This window comes from Arvicola amphibius, chromosome X, assembly GCF_903992535.2.
Source record: "Arvicola amphibius chromosome X, mArvAmp1.2, whole genome shotgun sequence".
Taxonomy (NCBI): domain Eukaryota; kingdom Metazoa; phylum Chordata; class Mammalia; order Rodentia; family Cricetidae; genus Arvicola; species Arvicola amphibius.
Window position 1 is genome coordinate 93,824,115 of NC_052065.1, and position 21,179 is coordinate 93,845,293.

At 42.1% G+C, this 21,179-nt stretch overlaps 1 pseudogene; it reads left to right on the top strand.

Moving 5' to 3' along the window:
* Nucleotides 1-7,482: 7,482 nt before the first annotated feature.
* LOC119804389 lies at nt 7,483-20,868 on the top strand (annotated as a pseudogene).
* Nucleotides 20,869-21,179: the final 311 nt, after the last annotated feature.

Consider the following 21,179-nt stretch of genomic DNA (forward strand, 5'->3'; position numbering starts at 1 on the left):
CAGTAAAAGAAATAACTTAGAAAGTATTTAAAGCCATTTCTATTAATTTGGTTTGGGTGATGAAAAGAAATTACCTTTACTTCTCAGGAAGAAAAATATAATAACATAATCAATATATAGAGTTTTCTCTTTAAACACATTATTTCATATTTTGATGAAAAATGAAAATTTAATGACTTAGTATACCCTTTCATGTTACTTATATAGACTGTAAAAACTATTAAAATGTCAATATAATAAGAAATTGTTTTGTATTTCTTCTTGTTAACATTACATTATTTTGGCACCTTTATATTATGATAAAATGTCATTAAAACTTAAGTTTACCTTTTTCTTCTATGTCATTTGGGTCTTCTCCTCATCATAATGTTGCATTAGTACATTCTCTGCATATGAAAAGACTTGTCACAAACACTCACCAATGTATGACCTAGTGGCAGAGGCGTTGGGTGCTAATAGTGACAGACAACCTCAAGACAAAAGTGAGGAAAAGAAAGGGACAGAAGAGACAAATGTTACAAGCGTCTGCCAATCTTGAGTCCCAACCAGACAGAGCCAGTTAAATTTGAACGTCTGTGGTGATCATGTGTATTGAAGATTTTCTTCTATTTTTCTATTTTTTAAGGTGCTAGTCTTTAGGTCTAAGACTGTCTTCAGGAGTCATTCTTCCATTTTCTTTAAGAATAGTAGACATTAAAAGTGGAATTTTTCTATCAAATCCATCTGGTATCACTTGATTTTGTAGGTGATTTATGAAGTTAGAATCCTGATAAAATTATATGCTTATGGGAAGTGGGGATGATGATTGAAAAAAATAGCTGAAGAATTTGAAAGAGTAAGAAGGATATTTGAGAGGGTTGGAGGGAGGAAAAGGCAGGGTGGATTGTAATTATAATTGTTGTGGGGTGTCCACCAGAGAGCACTGCTCAAACACAAATTTAAGCCAATAGAACTATTTATTAGCTAGCCTATGACTACATTAGGCATTTAGGATCCCAGTGTAGCCCCCATCCTTTCTCAAGGTGCAACATTTAAGCAGAAAAATCCAGTCTTGGGTTGGCTTACTCAAGTTAACAAGAACAGTTAGCCAAAAGCAGAGCTATAGAAGCCAAAAGGCAAGGTTTTGTACTTTTAGAGATGTTCTCAGAACTATGGACCTTGCTGGATTAGGTCTTTGTTATAGTGTTGGCAGATGGTGCTGTAACCTGCTGAGTTTCACCAGCTTGAATATACTTCCACCATGGAGTCAGTTGTGCTAATGTCTGGGGGCATGCTACCTTCTGGGGCCCCTGTAACGTTCCCCCACTTAGTGAATGAGTCAAGTCGTGGCCTCTTCCTGATGTAAGGAGGGTAGTTAGACCCAAGGACCATTAATTTTACTGAACTGATACATAACTGGCCATATAGTTTACGATGCAGGGCCCAAAATTCATCCAATTAGAATGAGAATTAAAGGCCCAGCCTGTACTGATAGCAGAGTAGTTAGCCAGGGGGACCAATGAGAGCAGAGACTAGTACCAATTATTTATGTCTTTGTCTCTTCTTTTTTGAGGTTGCCCCGACCATGGTAAGAATTTCTCCAATTACTCCTGATCAAATAACATAGAAACAACAAGTTTCTCCCAAAGTCATGCATAGTCTCCTTTGCAGGAGTATTTCTGTAAGGGAATCTTACTGTTGTTTTAATTAAGAAATGGAAACTTAGTATCTGTAGGTCCTAATCAACCTGTCTATTAGTTTGGAAAGTATCGGAAGAGGCATGTTTTAGTCAACCATTAGTACATGCATACATCAAGTAGTCTCAAGGACTCAGTACTATCATTGTTATCCAGATGCATTAACCCATAAGGCAGAATAGCAGGCATCAGGAATAAGGGAAGTGCCCAGGTTAAGTCCCTTCCTAATGCTAATTTGGGGTGTCCAGTCACAGTGACTTTTGTCTGTGAATGGCTGACAGTCTGGTTAGTTCCTATCTCTTTGTAGTCCAGAAGCCAATTATCTAGCATAATCAGCAATCCTGACTGATTTCTGGCTGGGAATAATTAATCCTCCAGGTTCCCTTCCTGTGGCATACAGTCTGATTACCTAGGGCTTTCATGTTTCCCAAAGGCCAGAATCTATCTAAAGGAATTTTTTGAGAAAGCCTCTGTTTTATGAACCCTTTTTTTTGCAGTGAAACTCACTTGTTTCTGGCAAGTAGGGGGGGGCCCAGCTGGAGACCATGCATAGAACTGTAACACAACAAGACACTGGAAGTGGTATCAACATGTAAAGGTCGAGGTGGATATTATTGTTTATTATCTGGATATTATCAGACCCCATTGCTAGAAGGAGGGCAAATCAGGGGCCCAGTTCCCAGAGGAGCTTTTTTAAAACTATTTTTGAATAGTTTTATTCTGGGTGGAAATGCTTCTGTCTACCTGGACAAGATAGCTATAAAACTTAGCAAGTAATTTCATCCTCCCCCCAGCAGGCCAAATCTTGGTGAATTCAGTTTTTCTCAGGATTCTTGGGGTTGTTCATCTCTCATTTGGACCCCTTCCTGGGTTAGACCTCTCTGTTTGGGGTTTACTTGAAACACAACCTGGCATCTGGCTGCAACATCCTGTCACTATGTGTCCAGTCAATGTATAACACACCTTGATCTGAGGAGCTCAGAAAGTTTGTGGACCCCAGATGAGTAGCTGGGTGAAGGTCAGTTCCAGAGTCCTGCAAACATTTTTTATAACTTGACCTGATTATGTCTTAAGAATTATTTTTAGGCCCTCAAGTTTATGAACTTTTATATTCTTAGACCTTAATTACATTTTTAACTGTACTAACAAACTGGCTGTAGCTTTGTGGAAGAATCTGGATACTTTTGTTATTAAACTGACATTATAACTGCCCTAGCCATTAATACCATCAGATATCTCAGAAGGATATATAAAGTATATCTGAGAACAGACCAAATAGTTTTTAAATCTATTAAAAAGACAAGGACCAGAGTCCATATACAGTTAGTCATACCCAGGTCTCCATAGCATTGAGGCAGAAATAATCTAGAGCAGTCTTACTGTCTCAGCCAGGCCCATAAGGTTATTTTTTTTTCCTATGGAAAGAGGGTCATGGAAAAGATTCACCTTATTTGTCTAGGCTAAAGTGATTGCAATCAATTCTCCAAGGTCCTGTTGTTTGTCAACAGTCTGGACCTGGTCCTGGCAACTGGTGTGCACTGGGGGGTCATCTCACCCCAGTGGCCAGCATTGTCGTAATCCAGGTGGAGACATCATGGTGTCTCATAATCTTCTCTGGAGACCTTGGGTTACTGCTAGGATCTTGGAGTCTAATATAATAATCTTTTTTTAGTCATTATTTTAAATGACATATTCTGCAGATCTCTGAAGTATGAGGGCTGACTAGGTATGTGTGATTAGACAAACTTGTTTTTACCATTTGCTTTAAGTTAGACTTTGAAAACGCATACAGGGAACTAAATAAGGCTTATTTTTGTAACTAATTATATCAGCCCTTTAAAATGACTGACTAACCTTGTATTTTGTTAAACAGTCTATAGTAATCTAGCAGCTTTTACAAGACTAGAACTCCACATTCTGTAATGATTCTGAATTCAAGCTAATAAAGAATGAATTAGTCCATTCCAAGGGGAAACACAGAACAAGTTTATATCTAGCTGTTTAACGCTGTCTCCTGCAAAAGCAAGGAACAGGTCCCAAGGTGAAATGGGAACAGGAGGGAGTCTAAGAGCTAGCATTGCCCTATGGCAAACTGAGACTAAGGTCTATCTTTCTACTGATCTATAGAACCCATCTTGGCAGGTGTGTACTAAGTTGACCTGGGAAAACTGCCCTAGGCCTTTACACTTTCCCCCTTTGCAAATACCCATGACAGGACTCGATCATGGGTCCTGTCTGTCCAGGGCTCAAGGAGTGATTACTGAACCTTTAATACCATACGTCGAACAGTATTGACCCTTCTCTAACAAAAGCCATCTCCAAGTCTGTTGACAAGCGCAAGATTGTTAGAGGCCTATTTATCAGCAGGAAGGCAAGGTTGTTAATCAAGGAGCACCAGTTCGAACAAGCTTTCCTCCAGGCCTTCTGTGTTTGGTTCTTGATCATTAACACAGCTCTATCTGAATCTTCAACTTACCACTAGAGTGATTGACATAGTACACACACACAGTACTTTCCCCTTAAAAGACATGTCCACATCCTACGCTTAGTACAATATTAAAACTTTATGACCTCTAGTTTATCCAAATAGCTTAAACTTTAATAATATGAACACATAATATAAATACATTTTATAACACAGATGTCTCACAGCCTTATAAATTTATTAAAACCTTAAAATCTCTAAAACTTTTCTTTTTGCAAACATCAAGAATATAAAAAATAAAGTACTTTTTAGAAAGCGACAAGAGTCTATCATGCAAAAATTTGTCCCAATCTAAACTATCTTGGAGATTTGTTAGGCCCACTCCACGTGGTCACTTAAAAAGATGGTGATGAATCATGTTGCATCCACTTTTTGTTTAACTCTAGTAAAAATGGCAATTTAAAATTAAACTGGAATTATGTCTTATGGTTTTTTAATTACCCATGCATAAATTTTAAGTAAATAAAACATGAGTCTAGCAAAGGAAGAGCCATAATCTACTTCTAAAACCAACTTTAAAAAAGTAGCAGCATATAACAGTTTTAATATTATCTATACCAAAAAGTTATCTGAATTTTTGCTAGCCCAAATTTAGTAACCGGAGCTCAGTGATAAATTTCTGAAATTAGGCCCATAACAGCAAAAATAGAACATTTCTGTATTAGCTCCATGCTTGCAAGAAAACTTACATGGATAAACTTTTCAACAAAACAAGCACATTCAATATTTGCCTGTATGAGAAACCACAGCAAACATAGTTTACATCCCCCCATTTTTTCTCGCTTTTTAGACAATATACCAAAATCTCTCTTGTTTTTTGTCTCTTGCTTTTTAGACAATATAAAAACTCTTACCAAAGTCTTTTTATGTGTGTGTTTTTTTCTCAGTGGTGTATGATGTATGACTACAATATTTTAAACAAGAACAGAAACATGCACATATTATTAAAAAACCTTAAAATTTATATCACACAATATCCTGTACCAACATGAAACATTTGAGACCAACAGTAGTTTTTTGTTATACATTAATCAATAATAACATTTATTTTTTTTTTGGTTTTTCGAGACAGGTTTTCTCTGCAGCTTTTAGAGCCTGTCCTGGAGCTAGCTCTTATAGACCAGGCTGGTCTTGAACTCACAGAGATCCGCCTGCCTCTGCCTCCCGAGTGCTGGGATTAAAGGCATGCGCCACCACTGCCTGGCTTTCAATAATAACTTGTAACCAGCCCCTATAAATGATGGCAAATATTTATAACATATTGGATCTGAAAGAGTCCTTGACCCAAGGAGCCAAACCTATGTCAGGTTTGATCAGAAGCTGAAGCATGCAGCCCCTCGGGCAGGCAGAGGGAACTCATCCACCAGCATGGGAGGTATGCAGCATGAGAGGGAAAAGATTGTTAACTTCTCCAAGTCATATCAATTAACCCCAGACTCTCTGTTACTGTTTGAAATCCTATTGGGGTTCATCTGTCCTCTACAACTGTGCCTGGCAGCCTTGCTATGTTGTAACTGAAAAGCTGCATAGCCCACCCATCCATCCACACAAGCTCGCTGCCCCGCAGCTGGCAGCCTGGTGCTTGAGGCCAAGGCTGACTCCTTCTCATGAAATGTTTAAGGTGGCGAGGAAAATAATCCCTATGCTTATGGCCCTTTCTCTAAAGTCCTGTAAGTGATCACAGTATCAAAGTCAAAGAAGTCTGATTTGTGTCTGTCCCATATCGTCAGCATCAGTCTAAGTCAGGACAAAAACACAACAACACACAGACACACGGGATGAAGAACAGAACAATGGCACTGAACCAAACCAGAGACCCAGCTTCCAGCAACTAAACCAAAGACACAGCTTCAAGCTGTTTTGTGGGTGTGACCCGCCCCTCTATCACAATGGCAATGAGATGGCTATCTGTGTGTCTCTATACAGACTTGAGACCCACTACCAGTGTGTCTCACCAGAGAACTGACCATGCTACTCGCGTGTCTTACCACAGAACTGAGAAATGCTACAGGTGTATCTCGCCAGAGGAAGCCACCGTCAGCAGAAGGGCCCTGGGAACGTCTTTTTTGGTGCCCTGCCTGTGATCCTTTCCCACATCCACAGATTGTCTTCAGGCACTACAGTTTCTGGGCCCGTTCACAGACAGACATGAGACATGAAATAAAACACAGAAAATTTACTGACGTGAAACAAAACACAGAAAACTTGCCAGTCGGTTGAAGGGTCTACAGGTGGTATTCTTAATGGGCTTTGGGGGATCTGGGACAAGCCCCCAAATGTTATGCCCAAATCCCTGAAGTCCTTGCAAAAATCAACAAGGAGACTGAGTCCCGTATGTAAAAAAGCAAAGAGCCTTTATTTTAATCAAATTTGCAGACTCGGTTTCCCACCATGGCCAAAGTATTGGAATAACCGGAGAATCCCAAGCTCAGTTAGAATTGGGTTTTTATAGTAGTAACGGTGGGGGTGAAGGCTTTCTGAGGTTTTAAGACCCCTGACTGGTTGACATTTGTCTAGGGATGTCCTGATGAGTGTGTGCTGGCAGGTGATCCTATCTACAGTGTTTGGACTGGCATTTCCTTTGAATGATCTGTTCTTGGGTGGTAATAATGTTCTTGGTCAGGTAATCTCAGTTTGTGGTTCCTCCTGCAACCAGGCATTGCCTCAGGGTAAACTACTGAGACTCAGGCCTCCATTTAAATTTATCTATGGGCCAGTTCTACTGACAGGTGATAATGGTTGGAAATAAAAGAACTTCCTTTGGGTGACCTGCCCATTCTTAGCTTATCATGGCTGGTCATGGCTGGCCCCCACAGGAACTACTGAGGTCTCCATGGATAGGTGAGTTAGAGGGTGGAGTGGGACTTGTAGATTACAAGTCTGACTGATGCTGGGTGTTAAGTAGCTGCCTGTTGGCTAACTAATGATACTTTGGCAGGTAGTAGAGGGCCCCGGGTTTTGCATCAGTATCAAAGTCCTAGAGAATGGTCTGTCCAGCATGGGAGCTGGTCACTCACATCTTGGTCCCCTCTGTGTATCAGAGATACTCTGAGATCACAGAGGATGGGTTTGAGAGAGGAGTGGGAGTTGTAGCTTACAAGGTCTGATCGATTGGGTGGTGTGTTGGAGCAGCCTCTCTGCAGGAGCCTTGCCTGCTGGCTGGCTAGTGAAGCTGAGGCAGGTGGGGGAGGGGCTCAGAGTTTTCCCCAGTACCTAGGGCCTAGAGACTGGGCTGTCCACCTGGGGAGCTGGCCACTTACCTCTTGGTCTATTCTGTGTAGTCACAGTCTGTGCCTCAGAGATCCTCTGGGGTCATGGGGGATGGGTGGGTTTGGGGTCAGAGTAACAGTTGCAGCTTACAGGGTCAATGCCTGGGGAGTGTTGGAGCAGTTTACCTGCAGGAGGCTGACCTGCTGGCTGTCTGCTGAGGCTGAGGCAGGTGTGGGAGGGGCCCGGTGTTTTGCATGAGACTTGGTGCCTAGAAACTGGCCTGTCCAGTTGGGTGACCATCACCCACCTCTTGGTCCACTTGGTGCACTCCCAGTCTGTGCCACAGAGATCCTCTGATTTTCATGGTGCATGGGTGGATTTGGAAGTGACTGGGATTTGTAGTTTAAAGGGCCTGATCGATGAGGGGGAGGCTCTGGAATAACCAACCTGCAGGAGGCTTGACTGCTGGCTGGCTAGTGAAAATGAAGCAGGTGGGGGAGGGGCCAGGGTTTTGCCCAGGTACCTAGGGCCTAGAGACTAAGGCTGTCCACCCTGGTGGCTGTTCAGTAACCTACTTGATTCCTCTGTGCATTCCCAGTCTGTGTCTCAGATTTCTTCTCGGTATATTGTTTCTTTTTTTTTTTTTTAAAAAAAAAAAAAAGCAAGAATGGGAGTTACCAGCTGTTGTGTGGCATCGCTGGTCTGTTGGGCTAATGGCAGCCCGAGTGTGCCTGAGCGCCTGTGGGAGAAGGTGAGGCCCGACGCGCGTGGGCGACGAGCAGAGCCAGCCATGGCCGGCCCGCGACTGCTGCAGCACACGCGGCCAACACCGTGCACGCTTGTGAGCCGGCACCCTGGAGCAGGGGCACAAGGGAGGACTCCGCTCCCCGCCCCCAGCGCGTCCCTAGGCTCTCACACGACTGCGGGGACCACTGGCTCTCCCCTGGATGTAAACCGACGCCTGCCCGGGGCCTCCTGCCATCGCCCAGTGAGGCGGGCTGGTGCTGCAAGCTGGCAAGTGTAGCTCAGGGGCTGCAGCTGCCGCGGGGCACGGTCTCACCGCTGCCCTCGGCCCCCCACCTCAGCGCCCGGCCCTCGGAGGCTGTGGACTATAGATATGATTTTAAAGTGCGTGCGAAGCAACGGGAGTAGGGTTGAGGACCTGTTGAATACGAGGGCTGCAAAGTTGGTCGATGGCACTTATGGACATGTCTACAATGGCGAAGAGGAAAGATGGGAAGGACAATAAAGACTATGCTTTAAAACAAATAGAAAGAACTGGAATTCCTAGGTCAGCATGCAGAGAGATAACATTACTTCGAGAAGCTTAAGCACCCCAAACGTCATCTCTCTTCAGAAGGTGTTTCGTCTCATGCTGATCAGAAAGTATGGCTTCTCTTTGACTATGCTGAACATGACCTCTGGCATCTCATTAAGTTTCACAGAGACTTCAAAAGCAACAAGAAGCCAGTTTCAGTTACATCGGGGAATGCTGAAGTCGCTGTTATACCAGATCCTAGATGGGATTCATTATCCTCATGCCAACTAGGTGGTACACAGGGATTTGAAACCTGCTAATATTTTAGTTATGGGTGAAGGTCCTGAGCGAGGAAGAGTAAAAAATTGCTGACATGGGCTTTGCCCCGATTATTTAATTCACCTTTGAAGCCTTTAGCAGATTTGGTCCAGTGGTTGTAACATTCTGGTACCGAGCCCCCAGAATTACTCCTTGGAGCACGACATTATACCAAAGCAATTGAACTACTAATGTCAGAACCAATGTTCCGTGTCCACAAGAGGACATCAAAACTAGTAATCCTTATCACCATGACAAGCTGGACAGAATATTCAATGTAATGGGATTCCCTGCAGATAAAGATTGGGAAGATATAAAAAAGATGCCCCGAACCTTAACATTAATGAAAAGATTTCAGAAGAAATACGTACACCAAATGCAGCCTTATCAAGTATATGGAAAAGCATAAAGTTAAACCTGATAGTAAAGCATTCTACTTGCTTCAGACGTTGCTCACTATGGATCCAATAAAGCAAATTACCTCAGAGCAGGCCATGCAGGACCCCTACTTCCTAGAAGACCCACTTCCCACATCAGATGTTTTTGCCGGTTGTCAGATCCCTTACCCCAAATGAGAATTTTTAACAGAAGAACACAATGACAAAGGAGACAAAAAGAACACCACACCACCACCATCACCACCTCCTCCACCACCACCACCACCACCACCACCAGCAGCAGCAGCAGCAGCAGCAGCAGCAGCACCAGGGCTATAACCACACTAAAGGAATGGCATCCAGAGAACCATGGACAGTGGCACACAAGAGGCCACGCTTGAAAAAAGTGAGAGTTGTCTCTCCTACCACTACCTCAGGTGGACTCATCATGACCCCCGACTATCAGCGTTCCAATCCACATGCTGCTTATCCCAACCCTGGACCAAGCACATCACAGCCCCAGAGCAGCATGGATACTCAGCTAACTCCCAGCAGCCTCACAGTACTCACATCAGACCACATGGGTACCGAGCCCTGCTGGAGTCTGTCAGTGCACTGTTGCTCAATGCTTCAGGGCTGGCTGCAGCCTCTGCGGGAACCTGTGTGGGCCCTGAGAATGTACTGTACAAACCACATACTTCACAATGTCCAGTAGCCAAGTTCCAACAGCTGTCACAGACTGGGGTGGTAGCTTCCCAGGTTGTACCTAAGTTGGAGTTCGACTTGAAAAGAAAAGTGCTAGCACAGTTGTGTCGTGGTTTGCTACTTCCATAGTTTACTTGACAGGGTTCAGACTGACCAAGCATAGTTTTCAGTGACAGTCTGTAGCAGTTGAAGCGTGAAATGTGTAGGGCAAGCCTTTGTCCTCGTGTGTGGTGACTTCAGTGGAACAGCGTTATCTGAAACAGAGACGTAAAGTTTAACTGGTACTTGAAACCACAGATTAGTTAACAAAATAACTGAGACTTAAAGATTATTTGTACACTTTCTTATTAGTGTCTATCAGTGGGTTGATTCATCTTCTACAGAAATCAGTGTTTTATGACCAAGAAATATTGCTTGGGTTGTTTTGAAAGTACAAAGAACGACATAGTTTCTACTGACATGTTTCAGAACTCCCAAAGATAATTTCCAACTTAGAGGTTTGTTTTAATTTTCAACCTATGACTTGACTGGTCTTAAAGCTGATAGTAATTAAATATGTTGTCATTGATATAAACCTGTTTGGTTCAGCAAACAAACTAAAATGATTGTCAACAGACAGTGTTTTATTTTTCTCATTGGTGTTGCTTGATTTGTGAGCATGCTTTCACATGAAAAAAGCATGAGTGGTAACCTCCTTAAAAAGGCACGGCATCCAATTCACATTCTTTGTCCTGATTTAAAGCTGGTTAGTGTAGTGCTATTAAATGCCTCTCTAGGCCTCCATGCAAGGAAACCCACGATATGCTCATGGCCTCAGTGGGTTTTTCTAACCATGAAGGGAGATCACATCAGGTCTTTCTTCTATCCTTGCACTCTAAAGCCAGAACCACATGGCCAAAGTTGCCAAGTTCTACAGCTTCCTGGGGTTGAACCTGGCCCCCTTTCACCAGCTTTCTGGTTTTTGATGATTCTTTCTCTGCCTAAGTTTGGCTCTCTGGAATTCACTCTGTAGATACACGTTGGCCCTTGAACTCAGAAAAACAGTACGCTTTTGCCTTCTAAGAGCTTGGATTAAAGGTGAGAATATCCCTAAGCTCTGGCCCTAAGTTTTTCTTTAACTACTTTTCATTTTAATTCCTTTTCACAAGTTGGAAGTTTAGGCAGGTGGGGTCTTACTCTGAGGTCAACACTCCCTTTATTCCACGTAAGCATCAAGATTTTTTAAAATCTGTCTACACTCCTGATGTTCCTTTTCTCCTCCAATGGTAATTTTGTACTGTTCCTTACTCAGCTTGCTCCATTCATTTGAAATCTACATAAGTGTGGCCATTAATAACCAAGCAAACAAGTTAATACTAGAGTGTCTGGAATCTTCCTCTACCTCAGGCATATTTTTTTGGACGGGGGCAGAAAGCAGCCACATTATTTGCCAAAATTTCCAAGGCTGTTCCCTAGGCCACATACTATTTATTACTCTTCTCCCTCTGAAACCTCTAGCGCTGGGCCCCTCACAGTTCACATCACCCCTCAGCACTGCTGTCTTCTATGCCCCTACTAGTAGTGTCCATTAAATCATGCTTAAAGCATCAGCAATTTTTTCCAGTCTAAGACTGCTGATGAAGTGTTCCATATTCCTCCAAACAAAAGTATGGTCTGGCCTATCACAGATATATCCCAGACCCTTGAACCAACTTTGGATTAGTTAGGTTTTCTATTGCTGTGAAGAGACACCATGACCACAGCAACTCTATAAAGAAAAGCATTTAGTTGGGACTGGGCTTAAAGTTCAGAGGTTTAGTCCATTGTCATCATGGAGGGGACGCATGGTGGGACACAGGCAGAAATGGTGCTGGAGAGGTACCTGAGAGTTCTACATTAGGATATACAGACAGCAGGAAGAGAGTGCCACTTTGGGCCTGGCTTGAGCATCTGAAACCTCAGAGCCCACCACAGTGACATACTTCCTCTAACAATGCCATACCTACTTCAACAAGGCCACACCTCCTAATATTGCCACTTCCTATGAGCCTATGAAAGCCGTTTTCTTGCAAACCACCACAGCCTCTATGACAAAGAAGCACATTAAAAGAGACATGGAGAGGGCAGACTCACCTGCAGGCATGTTGCCCAATTATTTATGTTTCTTCAGAATTCAGTGTTCTGACTTCTGAGACCACTCAGAAGCAGAATGTGCCATGCTTCATATTGAGAAGCACAGCATGCCAAGTACCTGGCTGTCAGGACATGTCTGCATCTCCTACAACTAAGACACCAGGTATTCAAATCTCTGAGCTTATGGTCGCTAGTCTAATTCAAAGTACCAAACCACTCCTCTCAGATCTATCCTCTATTCCCTAAACCCACAACTTTGTGGGGGTCTTTTTCACCAATCAAGTCCAATGTGTGCTGTCCAGATTTTCTTGGATGTGTGGCTTTCCACTAGAGCATGATCATGGAGGACTTACCAGGACCAGTAGTATTTTTGTTAATACAGTATATTTTGTTCACATTATTTCCCCTCCCCAACTTCTCACAGGTCCTCCTCACCACCCTACCCACCCAACTTTGTGTTCTCTCTCAACAAAAATAAAACAGGTAGACACAAAGTGAAAAACAAAACAGATAAAACAAATAATGGAAGTTCATGCCTACCTCATCCTTCCCATACTAGGATTTTATCTGAATTGTACATGCATGGGGCTTTGTGCATTCTATTACAGTATATAGTACTGTACTGTTACCCACATAGTAACATATGTGGGTTCCCATGGGCTGCTGCTCTTGTGTGTCTGGAAGAAATGTTTTCCTTGTATTAATCAAAGACTTCTCACTCCTATAGGCTTTTTGCCCTTTTTCCTATTATTTCTCAATATGGGAGGACAAAGTATAATATATATGTCCCATTTGGACAGAGTAGCTGCAGTCTCTTATTGTATCAACTGGGCAAGTTTGGGGGCTCGGTTTAATCACCATCTACTCCAGTTATAAACTTCATTGATGAGGGATGAGAGATGCATTAACAATAAATCATTAGGAATCAGTTTAATACTGTGACTATTTAGTAGAATAACAGTAGTAGGTTCTCCCCCAAGGGTCTATGACCTGGCTACTCACAAGTGTTTGGCCTAACAATAGTTCCAGTTATGAGTTTCATTTTGTGGAATAGGGCTGAAATTCAATCAGAAAGCTTTGATTCCTTCCATGATGTTCATGTTTCACAAAGTTGACCTCTGAACTCTACATGCACATGAATATAAGCACACCCATGCATATGAACACAATACCAACATGAAACATAAATTAATTTTTAAAAATAATCTAGGAAATAAGGTTGGTTCTCATTAGGAACTGCAGCCTTACATTCTGTGACCCAAATTTTTGACATGTGCTGACATTTGATCAATCAGGGTTATCTATTTCCATGACCCTGACTTTCATGAACCCCTTTGACATATCAGAGATCATGCAAATGTAAATTCTATGCATCATGACTCATGATAACATACCAAAACTGTATCCCATGCAATCTGGAATATCTTCCTGTGTGGTGTGAATTATATGCGAGGATTGCACACAAACAAACTCACTATTACTGGAACTGTAAGAGTGCTTCAGCCAAATGGATTACCACTCAGCTTATTACTTTGTGGTGGTAAGCTAATCAATGCCTGGTTTGCTACTCTTCCACAGGATACTCAATAATTATCCTTTCCATATTGCTTAAAAATGAAATAAATAAAAATAAAATAATTACAGCAAAATAATAAGCGAATGTGCCATAAGCTAAAACATGTAAGGGGCTCTCATAATAACATAAATTTTCTGTTCTAGATCTTTGCTGTTGAACATGGTGCTGTAATAAATGTGGAAGTACTTTTGAGAATATTCCAAAGAAAAATGATTCATCAATTCATAAATTAATTTCTCCCCAACAAAGGAAGTTATATAGCTTTTCCCATTATACCTTAGTAAGTTTTACTCTCACTTAAAGTGTACTGGTTGTTGTAACACTTGTTATATTTCATCTGTTCTTAATAGCCATACTTACAGTTGTAAAATGATTATTTAGTAGTTGAATTTCATTACCAGTTAATTATGTTAAGCTGCTTCTGTTTTCCATGTCTCTGCTCACGATTGTATATCTTCATTTGAAACTATTCAGAGACATGTTTTAAATTCCTTTACTCGGAGCGGCTCCCTCTGGCCTCTCTGGGTTCTGGGTCGCCAGAATCCAGCTAGGTCATAGCACTCAGGTCATGGGACCCGGGTGTTCACACGGCTCTGCATCCTGCCTATATTTCTTTCAGAAGACGTTCTGATATAGGCACTGGGTGCTTTCCGCGGGTTTTCACGATTTTGGCTCTGGATAGCAACCGGCTCTCTGGCTTTTAAACTTCCAGCCGGCTTTTTTAATTCCAGCCGTGGCGTGGTGCAGTTTTTTTTTTTCGGTTTCAGCCTTTTGCCCCTCCCCTCTGAGGCTTCTGTTATGTCATGGTGGCTCAGCAACAGAGCAGATCATGTCCCCCTCATTAAACTTAAAGTCCTTACAGCTCAAAAAATTGTAACTCCCCCCCACCCCCCCCCCCCCGCAACACGTGGCTGCCGCCATCTTGGCTGAGGGCCAGGTGGATCAGGTGACAAGTCGCTATCTTGGCTGAGAGCCAAGCTCTCCCAGGCGGGTCAGGTGAACAAGCTCTCCCAATTTCACCCTGCCTCTTCACCAGATCTTCACTAAAATTCTCCTGTTAACTCTGCTACATGTGTTTTGTGCAAATGATATGTCTCTGATAGGGCCCATCAACGGCATCCACGTTGCCCAATTCCTGTTCATTCCATCTATATATAATAATTGTTCTTTATATCTCATTTCAGACAACAAAATCCTAAGTCTCATATTTTAAACTGGTATGTACTTCTAAGTCTCTTACAAAAATGCCTTAAGCTGTTCTTTACCATTTTCAATTCGACATTAACCTTCCATTGCCAGCAGATTCTTCTTTCTGCCTTTTTACAAGTCTGGATCTTACCTGTTAAGAGCCAATATACTACAGCTATATTTAATCCAGCCCTCAACTGCTCAGAGATCTGGGGAATGTGATATTTAAATATTTAATTATTAAAAACTTTTCATAACAAAAAGAGACAGGTTGGCTCCTAGCAGCAGCTCTCTGCTCCCTCCAAAGAAGACAGGCGCGCACAGAACAACGTCCTTCTACAGTTCACAGTGACTACCGAGCGCTGACCATAGATCAAAACTGCCTTTCATCCAAAGACCTCTAGACGTGGACAGAATCACTGGAATCAACAAACCTAGCTTCTCAGGTCAAGGTAGGCCTGTCTTTCTACAGATTTCTTAGCCCACAAGGTCTTCTGGAGCCTGGCAGGCCTGCGCTAACCAACAAAGGTCAAGTGCAACCTTCAGCGACTGTGGAGGACCTAAAAAGAAGCTCTGGGTGCCAACCAAGTAAGTTCTCTGTCATTTTTTAATCAGTAACTCAAGTAAAACCTTATCCTTCTCAAAGATCTCTTGACAGTTTGACAGCTGAGAGGTTTTACCAGGTTGAGGTTTTACCAGGTCACCTCACCAAACAAATTTCAAAACAAATTTATCTCTTATGCTACAGTCATTATGTGTCTAAAACTTCTGTTTTCACAAACCCAAGGAGTTCTTATGAGTTCCAGGGAGCCAAATTAAGAAATCCATCGTAAACAGGTCAGATACCCGCTCAATTCCCTGATCCAAAAATTATTTCCTTAATTTAACTTTGTTCTTTGTTCTGCCAATACCTTAGAGACACCAGACATTTCCATGCCACAGACACCGGTCAGAAGCAAAGAGACCAGCTATGCCAGGATGTGACCAGCACCCAGCCTTCTCTCGGGTTCCCCCCCCCCAAAGACGACGCCCACAATCAGCAGGAAGCAGTCTTGAGAATTCGCCGTCCCGATTCCTTCAAACTGTGGTGTCTAATCTCCTGCTTTTTATTATAAGGAAGACCTGGGAATGTTATGGTTTTGGTTGCTGTCCCTTTAAGAGACAAGCCACACCCATTCCCTCCCCATCTGCTGAGGCAGGCTGATCTTCAGCTTCCGGCCTGAGCTTGCTCTCTTTTCCATCTTCCTCTCGGAGAGGCAGCTTCGCTTCTGCCTCTCTCCCCACTTCTCTGCTTCTCCCTCTCCTCCCTCCCTCCCTCCCTCCCTCCCTCTCTCTCTCTCTCTCTCTCTCTCTCTCTCTATCTCTCTCTCTCTCTCCCTCTCCCTCTCTCCTTTAATACAGCTTTATGTCTATTTTCTGTGTCTGTGCCATTACCCACCCCCCCGCTGCACCGCCTGTTCACCTGCTGCCCTGATCACACGTGTTCCGCGGGTCTCCAAGCAGCTACGCGCAGCTGCCCAGCTACTATCTTTTTAAGAACAAAAACACTATTCATGAAAAACATGCAGTATAAATAACACACAGCTAGCAACTTGTAGAGATAAGTAAAATGTTATGTATCTATGCAATTGAATATTAATCTATCAAAAGAAAAGAAATACTTGTATATTATATAAAATATATAATCTTGAAATACATTTTAGAAAATAAAACGTCAAAATCAAAAGACTAAGTGTTTTATGATACTGCTTATACTGAAAATAGTATTCATGAAAACCAAAGTAAAAATATTAAATTCATTCATCTAAAGGAAGAAAAATTTGATACTCAATACTAACCACCACACCACTTAACATTAGCAATAATCGTAGGAATGTGGTGATTTGAAAAAGAATGGCCTCAATAGACTCCAGTAATTGAATGCTTAGTCCCCAGGGACTGGGGCTATTTGAAAGAAGAATTAGGATATATGGCTTTGGTAGAGGAAATGTGTCACTAGGAGTGGTCTTGGAGGTTTTGAAAAGTCCATGACAGGCCCAATCTCTCTGTCCCTTTGCCTGCAGATCAGGATGCAGCTCTCAGCTAGTTCTCAGCACCATAACTGTCCACCCTGCCACCATGTTCTCTGCCATGATGACAATGGACGAAAGCTCTGAAACTGCAAGGAAGCCCTATTTGAGTGCTTCCTTAGGAAGAGTTGCCTTGGCCATTGTGTTTCTTCATAGCAATAAAGCAGTGGCTAAGATAGAAGGTGGTACCAAGACTGCGCTATCACTGTGAAAGGGCCAACTGTGCTGTTGTCTGAGGACTATGGAAGACTTTGGAATAGAAAAAGTTGAACACTTGAAGTGGGACTTAGGGACTATGCTAATAGGGCAATGTGGGCCCAGCTCAAGAAGATTCAAAGGAAAGAATATTACTAAGGTCTACAGACCATAAATGTGATACTTTAGCAAAGATTGTAACTGTTTTCTGACCTTGTCCAAAATTTCTGGAGGAACATTAGAAAGTATAGTTGGCTATGTTCAGTGCTCAAGAAGATAAAAAAGCTTAAGTAAATGCCTGATGCTAAATGGAATAAAGGGACTGGTGACCTCAGAGAGATACCCCATCCAACTAGGCACATAAGTTGTAGAAAGCAATTACAGAAAGCTTTTAAGCAGTGAAGAAAACCATAATCAACAGCAATCTGATGCAATAGTAACTGAACAATGTGCAAAGCTCCCAGTCCCATCAAGCAGCAGAATTTGTTAGCTTTAGCCAAATGGTTCAAAGATAGGGGCTGTGGGGTCTTCCTCTATGCTTACAGAAAGCAACTGAGGCCAGGCATGCATGCCTCGTAGTCCCTGCATGGAGGCTGGGGATGCCATTTATGAAACTGTGGAGGTGAAGCCAAAGCTGTGGGATATCTGCCAAGGAGAGTGACAGACTAGGTATAGCATCATCATCGTAAGAGAGACAAGCATGTTACAGTCAACAAAACTGAAAGAAGTTGGAGTTTGGAACAGAGATTCAGTATCAGTCATGGAGATGCAGAATTTGAAGCCTGTTCTGCTAGTTTTTGAATTTACTTTATTCTGGAATTTTCTCACTATGCTCCCTAATCTCCCTTTAGGAATGGTGATGTATATCTTGTGCCTTTGTTTTTCTATTTTCCTTTTTAAGGCCTGTCCTGGAACTAGCTCTGGTAGACTAGGATTGCCTCGAACTCACAGAGATCTGCCTGCCTCTGCCTCCTGAGTGCTGGGATTAAAGACATGCACCACGGGGGCTGGAGATGGCTCAGAGGTTAAGAGCATTGCCTGCTCTTCTAAAGGTCAGGAGTTCAATTCCCAGCAGTCACATGGTGGCTCACCACCATCTGTAAAGGGGTCTTGTGCCCTCTTCTGGCCTGCAGGCATACACACAGACAGAATATTGTATACATAATAAATAAATAAATATTAAAAAAAGACATGTGCCACTACGGCAAGGCTTACCATGTGCATTTGTATGTAGGAAGTATGAGATGTGTTTTTTATTTTGATTTTACAGGGCATTACAGTTAAGAGATTGTCATGCATCTCAGAAGGTAATTTGAACTTTGGACCTATAATTTGGACTTTGGACCTATAAACAGTATTGAGATTATAGGGACTTTTGAAGTTGGACTGAATGGATATTTGCATTGAGATATGGCTATAAGCCTATGGGAGCCAGAGATTGGAAGGTGATGGTTTGAGTAAGAATGGTTCCAATAGGCTCATGTATTGGAATGCTTAGTCATCAGTGTTAGGTATTCATGCCAATGTGAGTAGTGAGGGAAACTTTCCCTTTTGTTCCAAGAGATGACCCTGGAGACCTCTGGCCACCAGTCTCCATCCACCCCAGAGTACTCCAGTGGCAGAACTCACCCCTCAAGGCATGTGAGTTGCTATCACCCATAAGCCAGCTTTGAGGAGCTCCAATAGCCAGGCCATGGTCCCCCATCCTAAGGAATGTAATCACCCATTCAAGATAGGAGAGTGACCAGGTTGTGGCCTATAGAAAAAAATCCCACCAATGCCTAAATTTTCCCCAAGGGCAGGTCACGTAATCATTCGATCTCTGGTCACCATAGGAAGCTCTGTCCCATCAAGAAGAAATATATATATATACTCTGTCTTCTGCTCAGTTCTATGCAGCTTCTCACCTGAGCAGAGGTGAGGCAGCCATCCTCCTGGATTTTTCCCTCCCAATAAATCTCTTTGTGTGAGGTTTGCTGTGTGGTATGACTTTGTGGTATTCATTTACTTCTGACTTCCAAAATCTGAGCTGTAATTCAATCAATGAGTAGCATTATTTATGAAGATTTAGAAGATGTGTCCCAGTTGGAAGAAGCATGTTATTAGGAGTGGCTGTTAAGGTTGCAAATAGGTAAGGAGAGTCCCAGTCTCCCTGCCTTTCTACCTGCAGATCCGGATGTTATACCCAGCTACTTCTCCAGCACCGTGCCTGCTATGCTTGCTGCCATGCTTTCGGTCATGAGGGTAATACACTCTGAGACTATGAGGAAGGCTCCAATTAAATGCTTCCCATTTTAGTTGCCTTGCTCATGGTTTTGCTTCAGAGCAATAGAACAGTGATTAAAACATCATATATATATATATATATATATATATATATATATATATGTTTTATGTATGTATATAAAACACCATATTATGAGGGTTGGGAAAGGTATTTGACAATTCACTTGCCAGAAAAGCATGAAGACCACAGGTAGATCATGGCACTCAAAAAATGAAAAAAAAGGAAAGCCCACTGGGCATGGCTGTCCATCTGTAATTCAGGGCTGGGGAGACAGAGATAGGGAACTTCTGTTGCTAACTGGGTTAAAGTGAGGGATCGTGTTTTGGTGAAATGATGAGGGGAGCAATCGAAGAAGACTCTTGGCCTGAAACTCTAGCAGACACAAACACATACACACACACACACACACACACACAGACACACACACACAAATAAATTCAAACATGATACACAGCATACGCACATACATACACACAAAAATGCATCTTATTGTATGACAAATATTTAAACCTTTTAAAAATGAAAGTAAGGTTTTATTACAAAACTAATAAACAATATTATAATAAGAAAACACTGAAAACAACATAATTTGAAAATTAAGCAAAACTTAGCAATTCTTTGAACATGCATACAATACCCACGAAGGAATATTTTGATTAGCCTTCAAGCAATTAAAATATTAAAATAATAGTTGAAAAACTTTTCAAACACAATAATGATAATCTCCATGTCCATACTAATGATCTTATGAACTTCAACAAAATTTAATAATGAGGTAAATCTCATCTGCATTACATTTTCAAGGTTATAAATATGACCAGCTTCCTATTTTATTTTATGACAATAAATACTGTGGCAACCTAAGCAAAACTGTCAGAAGAAAAAATGTACCAGTACTCTTATTGTACACAGTTGTAAAAATTCATAGTAAAACATTAGTAAATCGAATCTATCAACATACAAAGTGTTGTTAACTCAACTTCTCAAAGTGAGATCAGTTTGGTTTCACTGTATTAACACACTTAAGAAGAAAAATAAAATGACTGTGTTACCATCCAGAAAAAAGGAAATGGTGAAAATAAGAACTGCTATTATATACAACAAAGAACTAGGGACATTAATATATAAGAATGAAATATATGTGTGTTTTCTAACAAAAGTATTTTTGCGGTATAGAATGGTGTTGTGCATGTATGCATATTTGTGTACCCTGTGCATGCAGTGCCCACAAAAGCCAGAAGAGTGCATCTGTCCTTGATGGAGACCTAAAGAGTGCAGTGGATTCGGGGGAAACTCAAGGTGTCAAAAGTTGTGAGGCTTTTGTGTATCCTTCCGACCACAGCCTTAGGCCGAGCAGAACAGCCAGTGCTTTAACCACTGAACCATCTGTCCAGCAAAGGCCTGACTTTTAAATGAAAATCTTCTGTTCTTTTGTTCATTCTATTTGACTGTTTGTCTCCAAGCTTGACACCCAGCTTTATAGAATTCTCAGTCATTCAGTGTATAAGTCAGACTCAAATAGTCCACATAAAATTTTCAATCGAAAAAGATGTAGGCAATTGCATAGACACCTAAATTTGACGTGCCGCTGGGGCCCTCGTGAGCCGCAGTGCGCGGAAGGAGTTGGAGAGAAGTCAGCTGACCGCAGCTAGCCAATTGGAGTCCTCCATTGGGCGCACTAACCCTGAAAAGGACCTGTTGGGGTCCTCAAGAGGGCTTTTGA